Source organism: Muntiacus reevesi, chromosome 2, assembly GCF_963930625.1.
Source record: "Muntiacus reevesi chromosome 2, mMunRee1.1, whole genome shotgun sequence".
Lineage (NCBI taxonomy): Eukaryota > Metazoa > Chordata > Mammalia > Artiodactyla > Cervidae > Muntiacus > Muntiacus reevesi.
Genome location: NC_089250.1, coordinates 277,559,518 through 277,570,599, shown reverse-complemented (window position 1 = coordinate 277,570,599; position 11,082 = coordinate 277,559,518). Strand labels below are relative to the sequence as shown.

The window sequence follows — 11,082 nt, the reverse complement described above, 5'->3', positions numbered from 1 at the left end:
AAATCCATGGCCGATTCATGTCAAAGTATGGCAAAAACCACTACAATATTGTAAAGTAATTAGCTTCCAACTAAAAAACTAATTGGGAAAAAATTTTAAAAAGAAAAGAAAGCTGTGGTACATATACACAATGGAATATTACTCAGCCATTAAAAAGAATACATTTGAGTCAGTTCTAATGAGGTGGATGAAACTGGAGTCCATTAAACAGAGTGAAGTAAGCCAGAAAGGTAAACACCAATACAGTATACTAATGCATATATATGGAATTTAGAAAGATGTTGATGATGACCCTATATGCAAGACAGAAAATGAGACACAGATGTATAGAACAGACTTTTGGACTTTATGGGAGAAGGGGAGGGTGTGATGATCTGAGAGAACAGCATCGAAACATATGTGTTATCAAGTGTGAAACAGATCGCCAGTCCAGGTTGGATGCGTGAGACAAGTGCTCTGGGCTGGTGCACTGGGAAGACCCAGAGGGATGGGATGGGGAGGGAGGTGGGAGGGAGGTTCAGGATGGGGAACACATATAAATCCATGGCTGATTCATGTCAATGTATGGCAAAACCCACTACAATAGTGTGAAGTAATGAGCCTCCACCTAATAAAAATAATTAAAAAAAAAAAAAAGAAAAAATAAAAGATTCATGCACCCCTATGTTCATGGCAGCACAATGTACAATAACCAAGACATGGGAACAGCCTAGTTGTCCATTGACAAATGAATGGAGAAAGAGGATGCTGTACATGCCTACACACACACATACACACAATGGAATACTACTCAGACATTTAAAAAATGAAATCATGAGATTTGCTGCAGCATGGATGGACCTGGAGATTAACATAGTAAGTGAAGTAAGACAGAAAGACAAAGATAATTTTCATATGATATCATTCATATGTGCAATCTAAAAGGAACATATCAATGCAACAGGAACAGACTCACAGAGTGAGAGAACAGGCTTGTGGTTGCCAAGGAGGGAAGGATTGGGGGCTTGGGATTAGCAAATGAAATCTCTTTTTACATAGAATGGATAAACAATGAGGACCTACAGTCTAGAATGGGGAATTCTATTCGATATCTTGCTGTAAACCATAATGGAAAAGAATACATTTGTCACGCTGAATCAACTTAATGTAGAGCAGATATGAACTATACTTCACTAATTGGATGGGGAATACGTGTAACTCCATGGCTGATTCATATCAATGTATGACAAAACCCACTGAAAAATAAAAAATTAAAAAAAATAAATAAAAGAGAGTCAAAGGGAAAAAAATTGTGCAGTTTATGTGTCTGCAATGAAAGAGTACATGGCTGTCAGGGAATGTTTGACCGAGGATTCCTACATGCTGTCTCTCATGAGTCCTTTGTCCCTCTTCAAGCGGAACAGCACGCTGCTCCCAGGGACTGAGGTCATTGTGTGAGGCAGGCTTGGGTCTCCTTTAGTAAACATTCTCTTTAGGACAAAACTGCTTAGTCTTGTTCCCCTTTCTTGAGATATGGATTGTCTCCTGACCTTGTGAAAACATTACCCCTTGTTCCCTTGGTAACGGTTGCTGTACGTTTGGTTTTCTGGTCTCTATCATTCCCGAAAGAAGTTTCTTGTACCACAGCCTATATATACTCATAGAAAAATCATTAAAGCACCTTTGCTCCATCAGAGCTTAGGTCCCCGGGTCTTTTTTTGTCTCTCTCTTTCTCTCTTTTATTTTCTTATCGTCAACTTCATACCACCAGGTTCCGGTCCACTGAAGGACCCCAACACATGGCAGTAAAAATGCACAAACTGAAACAAGAAAGAATACAGATCAATTTTGAAGCATGATATTATGCAAATAAAAGGAAATTTAAGAACCCTGACTGTACTCTTACTCCATTACATACATAATAATCAAGAGGAGACCAGACTTATTTCCTAGGGAGCATAACAAATCTAAGCATCCCCACTCCTAGCAAATTGGTACAGAATCACAGCACTTACTGAGGTTCTATCATGTCCATGAACAAATGCTGACCTGGGTGTGTGTCTGCCCTTGGAATCCTGAAACATATGGATAATTTTGTCCTGGTTTGGAACTGATTGCTGAGGACACATTCCTCACTCAAGCATTCTGGAGCTTGGAAGTCTCTCCTTTATACAGTTTTATGTACAGAGCAAGGTTGTCCACCTTTTCTGGCAAAACAATTCCACACCCCCAAAAAACCCCACAATCATTTTGCACACATTTTTTTGTGTACACGTGTGGTCCTTGGATTGGCAAGAAAGAAAGAGAGACAGACAGAAAGAATGTGTGTGGGAAAAGTTTCCACTCATCGTCAGGAAATAATTTCAGATAAAAAGAATAGTCGGGGGAAGACAAATATCACATGATATCACTTATTGGTGACATCTAAGAAAATGAACTTTATTTACAAAACAGATTCACAGAGAATGAACTTATGGTTACCAGGTGGGATGGTGGGTGGGGGGAGGGATAGATTGACAGCTTGGCTTTGACATATACACATGGCTATACTTAAAATGGATGACAAACAAGGACCTACTGGATAGCACAGGGAACTCTGCTTAATATTCCATAACTAGCTAAATGGGAAGAGAATTTGAAAAGCAATAGACGCATATCTGTGTCTAAGTAAATCACCTTGTTGTATGCCTGAAACTAGCAGTTAGTTTCTTAATAACCTATACTCCACTATATAATTTTTTTAAATGTTCAAAGAACCATAATGCGCATGTCTCCTTCTCTTATGAGAATGCAGAATCAAAGTCTCTATTAATGAGTTCTTTTTTTTATTTATTTTTATTAGATTCATATCAATGTATGACAAAAACCACTACAATATTAATGAGTTATTAAATGGCATCCTTCACTGAGCCTGAAATAGGAAATGTGTACATGTCATTTCTCTTCTGCAAAGAGTTAAGGTTAATGACATTTATCGTGAGCTTGGGGAAAGCATTCTGCATGGTTTACACTAGATTTCTTCAGAAGGGCTACCTTTCTTATGAAGATCATCTTTTAAAGCATTTTTATTTTATCAGGGCAACATACCATCTCTTACGTAAAAGCATGAGGGGATTGTTGGAATTCTTGGACATTCTGGTTGAGGATACATATTAATTAGAGTTGTTTTCTCTGCACTGAACTCCCTGGTTTGTTTTGTAGAGAATGAGTAACAACATGTCAACCAGGAAAATAAATTCCAGGAACATGATTGAAAAAAAATTGTTTTAAATTCAAGAGCAGAGAGGCCTTATAAATCTTCGCTGAAAATAAATCAGTGTGGTTTTTTTTTTTTTTTTTTTTTTTTTTTTCTCCTTCTGTGTTTACCATTAGACAGTAAGCAGTTAGTAAGCCTGCACATTTCTTTTTTGGTGGGGGGCTGGGCTTCATGGCTCCGAGGATCTCATCTTACTTCCCCAACCAGGGATTGAACTTGGGCGTTCAGCAGTGAAATCAGGGAGTAGCCACTGGACCACCAGGGAACTCCCAGACCTGCACAACTGAAGTAGAATGCGTCGTCAAAGGAAGGAAAGGACCTGAGTCAGTCTTTCTTCAAACAAGATATTCATAGAAACTAAGCCTCTCAGGTGTTAAAGAATCTGCCTGCAATGCAGGAGAACCGGGTTTGATTCCTGGGTTGGGAAAATCCCCTGGAGAAGGAAATGGCAACCCTCACCAGTATTCTTGCATGGGAAATCTCATGTACAGAATTCCCAGTGGGATACAATCCATGGGGTCACAAGAGTCAGACATCACTTTGCAACTAAACCACCACCACCAACATGGTATACACAGAATCACCATTACTACATGATGAGGCAGCAAGACCTGTTCAAATCCTCCTACATTTATAGTGTTCAGGGAAACAAAACGTGATGCTCGGGTCACGAGGCCTGCTCACTGACAAGGCTCAGGTCAGACTTCCACCCCTGGCGTGAGAGGAGGCTGGCCATTTTCCCCTGTGACCTGCACCAGGCTGACTGTACCAACAACACCGCCCGCCTTCTGCATCCTGTGACTCGGTCAGCTTTGCTCAGTCCTGCCTCCTGCCTCACAGAAGCAGAGCCCAGTGCCCCACACTCCTCAGCCTCCTAGGGCTCGGTGATTCCGGAATGACCCGGAGGAGAGGCTTATGGTGGAAATCGGGGGTCTTCACACCATTGACCAGGTTCCCTGGATGAGGGTGCAAGGAGCGTGGGGTTCATCGGGACGAGCCATCTCTGACGGGGTTTTCCTTCCAGGATTCTTATTTCAGTGTTGAGCAGAGCAGGCGGGGCTGAGGCAGATGACACTGGGAGGCAGGGTGAGACCCCTGTCAGTACAGTGAGAGTCGCATGCCCTGTGGATCCCAGGTCCTCGTTTTGGCCTTGATACTCATTTTCCCTCTCCCCAGATGTTAGACTAGCTCTGGACTCTGGACCTGAAGGGACAGTGTGAAATCTGGGAGGTGGGAGCCTGGCCCCCTGAGTGCCATTTGTATCATGAGAGGGAGGAAGGAGCTGCAGCCCACAGACCCCTCTCAGAGAAGGTGGCATCTCCTACCGGCCATTCACAACAGGATCTGCAGGACCACCCGCTAGACCTGACCCCAGGGGAGGGGCTGGGCATCAGGCAGGGCCACCTGGACCTGGTCCCACTTTTGATTGAGACTAGCTAACAAAGATGTGAGGTTCATGATTTCCTTCCTTCTTTTCAGTCAAGTGGCTTTTTCTCTTCTTTGTTGTGTTACTGTATGTCGCTCAGTCATGTCTGACTCTTTCTGACCCCATGGACTGCACTCAGCAGGCCTCTCTGTCCATTGGGTTCTCCAGGCAAGAATACTGGAGGAGGTTACGGTTACCTTGTCCAGGATATTTTGCCAACTCAGGGACTGAAACCTGCTATCCTGCATGACAGGAATATTCTGTATCATTTGAGCTGCAACAAATCCAATAGGGAAGCCCTTTCACTTCTTTTCCATGTATCAATTTTTCTGTGGTGTTTTCTTTTGCTTGCATCATGCAGCTTGCAGGATCTTAGTTCCCTGATCAGGGATCAACCCAGGCCCTTGGCCCAGAAGTGCCGAGCCCTAATCACTGGACCTCCAGGGAATCCCCAGTGTTTTGTGTTTTGAGAGGAAGTTTTTCAACATTTTGCCAACCCAAGGAATGATACTTCTGAATAATTTCTGAGAATCATATTCTTAGAATCTCCATGATATCCTCCTGGGTTGACTGTGTCTCTGTCTGCACCCAAATGCCATGTGTCCTTGAGCATCAAGGTGATTCACTTTAGGAGAGGAGACTTGCAAGAATTGAAGGGGAAGGGCCCATGCGGACAGGGGAGAGAGGAGACTGTTACTATTAGCCTTTCAAAGCCTGTGCCTCCTTCTGTCCTAGGTGAATATGACAAGCCCTCTTTGTCAGCCTTGCCAAGCCCCGTGATTCCCTTAGGACACACTGTGACCCTTCGGTGTCACTCCCATTCTCCATTTGCAATATTCAGTCTGTTCAAGAGATGGGACCAGTTTGCCCAAGCTACAGGAACTTCAATTCAACACCTTCACTCTTGGCCCAGTGACCAGAGAACATGCTGGGTCCTACACATGCTCTGGAGCCTACAGGTCTCCCTGTGTGTGGACCACACACAGTGACACCCTACAGACAGTGGCCACAGGTAGGAGGGGTCCAGCCCAACCCAGGATGGCTGAGCCTGCAGGCATTCGTATCCTAGGTCCATGTGCCAGTGCAGCCAATGACGTCCTCAGGATTCCTAGCCAAAACCTACCCAGGGAAAGAGAACCCACTCTGATAGTTTAAACTCAGGGTGTTGATAGATGGATGGGGTGCTCGGCTGAGGAAGGAGGAGTCTCCCTGGGCATTAGTTAGACAGATTGCAGCCACTGCCTGCCAGGAGGGAGGATGGGAACGACCCTATTCAGCACCTGCCACACCGTAGGGAGCTGTAATCCCTTATCAAAGAGCTGGGGTCCAGGGAGGAGACCCAGGAATGTCTTCAGAGGCATGAGGTGGGGTCACAGATGGGAAATGTTCACTTTTTTCTCCACTTCCTTCCTGTTGATGCCAGTCATCACCCACGTTATAGGAGACGTGTGTGAAGGGAGCCAGGGTATGAATCCTCAGAACAACCCAAGCCCTGAAATGAAAATTAGGGATGGGATGAAGCTGAGAGCATGGCAAACCACTCCAGTATTCCTGCCTGAAGAATCCCATGGAGAAAGGAGCCTGGCAGGCTACATTCCATGGGATCCCACAGAGTCAGACACGAGTGAAGTGACTGAGTGTGCATGCATGAACTGAGAGCAGATCCAATAGCTAAAGAGCTTAGAATAAACAGAGAGAAGGCTGGAGGTTTTGAGCAAAGAGAAACTGAAAAGCATGAGCCAGAGCCTGAGAACAAGGCTAGAGAGAATGCCACAGAACAGAAGGGTAATTGGCTTTGCTGGTTCACAGGGGCGATTTTCACACCTTCAGATGTCAGGGGAAGTGCCGAGGCCAGGTGACTCACTGAAGCTCACAACCTCTTTGCTCCTAGGTGTGCTCACAAAACCCTCCATCTCAGCCCGCCCAGGCCCCATAGTGCGGGCGGGAGGGAATGTGACCCTCCCCTGTCACTCACCGCTGCTGCTTGACAAATGTATGCTGCACAAAAAAGGCAGCAACGGGCATTTCCAGAGACGTAGATAGATGCTCCCAGGTGGGCTTGCAGCAGCTGACTTCTTCGTTGGCCTCATGACTTTGGCGAGAGCAGGCTCCTACCGATGCTACGGCTCTCTCAGCTGCTCCCCCTATGTGTGGTCAGCCCCCAGCGACCCCGTGGACATCGTCATCACAGGTGAGTGTGTCCAGACCAGTCTCTGCTCTCTGTGTCACAGAAGGTCTAGTGTCCAGTCCAGCATCAGTACCGGGAGACAATGACAGGCGTGCAGAGACACTCACAACTCAGGAGAGGGAACAAACCAGAGAGAGAGGAGATGTGAACACGGAAAGGAAAAGAGAACAGAGCACCTGCCATGTGCCAAAGAGAAGACACAAGAGTGACAGAGTGAAGCAGCAAGAATGTGAAAGAATGAACAATGGAGAAAAATGTACCAGAGCAGGGACCCGGGCAGTTCCCGGCTCATGCAGCCAACGATGCTTGGTTAAGGGGCTGGTTTCCCACCTTCATGTCAGAGCTCCCTTCCCCTGTCAGGAGCGCTGTGGTACCAGACGCCCTTGCAGTCTGGCCCTGGGTGGTCAGGACGGAGGTTGACACCTTGAAGTTGCTCACCCTTGTGGTTTAACGCGTCCTTCTGCACAAATGGGGAACAGTGATCACTGCAACCCCTCCCCACTAAGGAGTCCCTTCCATCCCCTGTGGGTTGGCAGGGCAGCACTGAACACTTCCTCAAGTTTGAGGTAGTCAAATATCCAATGAGATACTGGCAATATCCCGGCCATAATGTCTTTTTCCGGGTCAATACCATGTTTTATGATGGTCCCAGCAGAACCTTGTAGGTTCCATTTTTCAAGAGAACGGCACATCTCGTTGATTTTTAAAGTATATTTTTTCTTATTCATTTTTGTTGAAGTCTGGTTGATTTACGATGTTGCTAATTCCTGTTGTACATAAGCATGATTCAGTTGTTCATTTACCTATATTTCTTTTTAAGAAAAGGATATTAAATGACAGTCCATTATGAAAGTTACATTTGAATATTTCCCTGTGCTGGGTATTCCTTGCTGTGGGGCTTTCTCTCCTGGCAGTGGGCGTCCTTCTCATTGTAATGCTCCTCTTGTTACACACTTTGGGCTTTAGTCCCCTATTTAGGTCTAGAGTTACTTTATGCTCTAAGATCAAGGTCTCTTCCTTCCAGGTTGGTCCAAGAAACCCTCTCTCGCAGCCCAGGGGGGCTCCATGGTGAGGTCAAGAGAGAATGTGACCTTGCTCTGCAGCTCGAAGCACCCCTTTCACCAGTTCCATCTGTTCAGGGATGGGGAGAACCTTGGCCTCCTCCTCGCTGGAGGGCGGGGCCCTCGTGGAGCACTCCAGGCTGAGTTCCCTCTGGATCCTGGGACCCCAGCCCACAGCGGGGTCTACAGGTGCTACGGCTCCTTCACTCACTCTCCCTATGCGTGGTCAGACTCCAGCGACCCCCTGTTCCTGTCTGTCACAGGTGAGGACCCTCCTGGCCCAGCTTTCTTGTTGCTCTTCAGTCATTAAGTTGTGTCCAAATCTTTGCGACCCCATGGGCTGCAGCACGACAGACTCCTCTGTCCTTCACTATCTCCCCTTCATGGATCACAGCCTTGTCCAGGTAAACAGGCTGTGTAACTCAATGAAGCTATGAGCCATGAGGTGCAGGGCCGCCCAAGACAGATGGGTCATAGTGAAGAGTTTTGGCCAAACGTGGTCCCCTAGGAGGAAATGGCAACCCACTGCAGAATTCTTGTTTCCAGAACCCCAAGAAGTGTCCCGTGCTTTACCATGCACTAAATCACTTTGTGTTGGCCAAAAAGCCCATTTGGCTTTTTCCATAACATCTATCACTGAACTCTATCTCAAGGGCTCCATGCTGGTGCCAGGGGACTTTAGGGCTTCTGGAGAAATGGAGGCAATTAGAATCAGAGAGGAAGAGAGATTGTTGGCATCTCAACCCTGCTCCATCTCCTATATGGATGACTCACATCAGAGTCCTTTCTATCCTGGCAAATAAGGAAAAGGGTCAGGGTAGATCCAGGAGGAGGAAAGGCTGGGCTGATTTGGAAAGATCAGAGATTGCATTAGCCCCTTGCTCTTAATGTTTTCCCAGAGGCACCTCTGACATACAAGTGATTTCCCAATTAAGGAGCATAGATACTCATTCCTGGAGCAGAGAGAATGTCTCTTGCTTACAGATGTCTTTCATCTCCAGTCCTACACTTCCCGCCTGGTTCCACCATCTCTTCGCTAGGATTGAGGGTCTACTCAACGCATTCATGGGGAGGGACCAGAAGCTCTCCCCCCGTCAGTGTTCTGGGAGATGACAGAGTCAAGGACAGGCCTGAGGTCAACCTTCCAGAAAGAGCAGTCCTCCTTTGGGGGGCAAGGAAGGTTACTCGCTCACCTCTTCTGTCTTTTTTCTCCTAGGTTCCACTGCAAGTACTTGCACATCACCCATGGCTCCAAGCAGCACAGAAGGTAAGCAAGAAGGTCTCCTATCTTAGCAAATTTCTAAGAAGACAGAGGGGTCCAGTCTGAGTGTTGGCTCTTCCAGCTTCCAGCTCTGTGAATTTGTGCTTCTAAACATCTGTCTCAAGTCAACATTTGAGACTGTGGTGTGCATGAGAACCAGAGGGGGCATTGAGATCCTGGTACTGGGAATTTCTAAACTGAAAAAAGTGGGTCAGAGTGACCTGATCCCATGATTAAGGGAGATGCTTACCCTCCCTCCACCATGATCTTTGGAGATCGATTGGGGGGGGGGGTAGGCAAGTGAAGAATTTTAGGGAGCACCTTAAATATGTTGTTCTTCTGTTAGTGTTTTATGAACTAAGCATCCACAGTTCTGAAATAAATGTGCCATATCTTTTTGAGGATTCTGTGCCAGGTGTATGTGCATGAGGGGGAAATGTATTGTGGAGTAAAGGGGTCTTCATGCATGGAAAAGTACCATGCCTTGACGTGGGGCAAGAAAAAAAGTGCATTGGTGCCCAGTGGACCTTGGTTCAGACCTCAGCTGGTCTTGCAGGGCCTCTTTACTTCATCCACTGCTAGCGTCTCTCCTGGATGCTTTGATACCTCCTGGGAAGTGGAGACCACAAGTGATCAGGTTGACAGACGCTGACAGTTTGACGCAAGGATACAATAAAACCAGTGTGTAGGGGCACAGTATACGCAATGAAAAACGCGACCTTCCGTTTGCTTGTTGACAGAAGCAGGGCTTCCTCAAGAACGCTCCAGCGTGCTGTACATCGTCCTTGGTCGTTCCATAGCCTTCACCTCTCCCAGCATCCTCCTCGCTGCTCTTGTCTGTCACTGGTGTTCTACCCAAAATAGTAAGTCTGAGGGTGGCGTGCTCAGCATCATCTGACCCAGGGGAAGATGGGCTCATAGCAGAGAATGGCGTTTTCTCTTCCCGTAGGTTAAAAACTCATTTCCGGTGTTGTTGTCTCTGAGGGAACATCTTCCGGAGACCCATGGAACCCTGTTCTTTTTATGGAAATATGTGTTGATTTCTTCTTGGCTGCATCGGGTCTTTGCAGCAGCATTGCGGATCCTCGTTGCAGTCTGGGGTGTGGTTCAGGCTCCAGAGCTCGTGCGCTCAGCTGTTGCAGCATGTGGTGCGTAGTTGCTTCAAGACATGTGGGATCATAGATCTCCCACCAAGGATAGAACCCAGGCTGACTGCACTGGAAGATGGACACTTAATCTCTGGACATCAGGGACATTCCAAGCTCTGTTCTTCCTTTCAATTACAATCATCTGTTCTTCTCCCCGACATGATCTTGGGAATCTGCTGATGTGCAGAAGAGGATGGTCCATAACAGAAGACATAGGATGGGTCTGTGTGTTTGCACAGGTTCCTGAGACAGCCCGTGAATGGCTGAGTTTGTAGATGGAAGGTTTTCTTTTCATTTAATGTAGTGGAGTAGACAGATTCAGCAACCAGGGGCACAGCCCTTTTTTTTTTTTTTTTTCCTGGCTTTGATGTCCCCATCAAAGTTATGGAGGTCTGGAATAACTGCCACCAGCCCCAAGATCCTTGACTCTCTTTCATTCGCAGATCTTGACATCATGGAAGGAGAGCCCCAGGAAGACCAAGCAGTGAGCAATGAAGTGAGTCCTCCCAGCCCAAGCCCTTGCCATAGCATCAGCCAGTCCAATGCCCAATGTCCCAGTCTTCGAAGATCGCATCTCAATCCATCATTCACACCTCGTTCCTCTCAGGACTCTTCAGCAAAAGATGTGACATACGCTCACTTGGACCTCGGGACCCTCTCTGAGAGACTGAATACTCCCACCCCCCTGAGCCCCATGCACACCTTTCCCAAACCCAGTATCTAAGAGGAATTCAACGTAAAGAAAGACCATGCTGAACCCTGA

At 46.6% G+C, this 11,082-nt stretch overlaps 1 pseudogene; it reads left to right on the top strand.

Annotated features, from left to right (window-relative positions):
- Positions 1-11,082, top strand: part of LOC136157676 (putative killer cell immunoglobulin-like receptor like protein KIR3DP1) — a 14,339-nt pseudogene extending 3,257 nt beyond the window's left edge.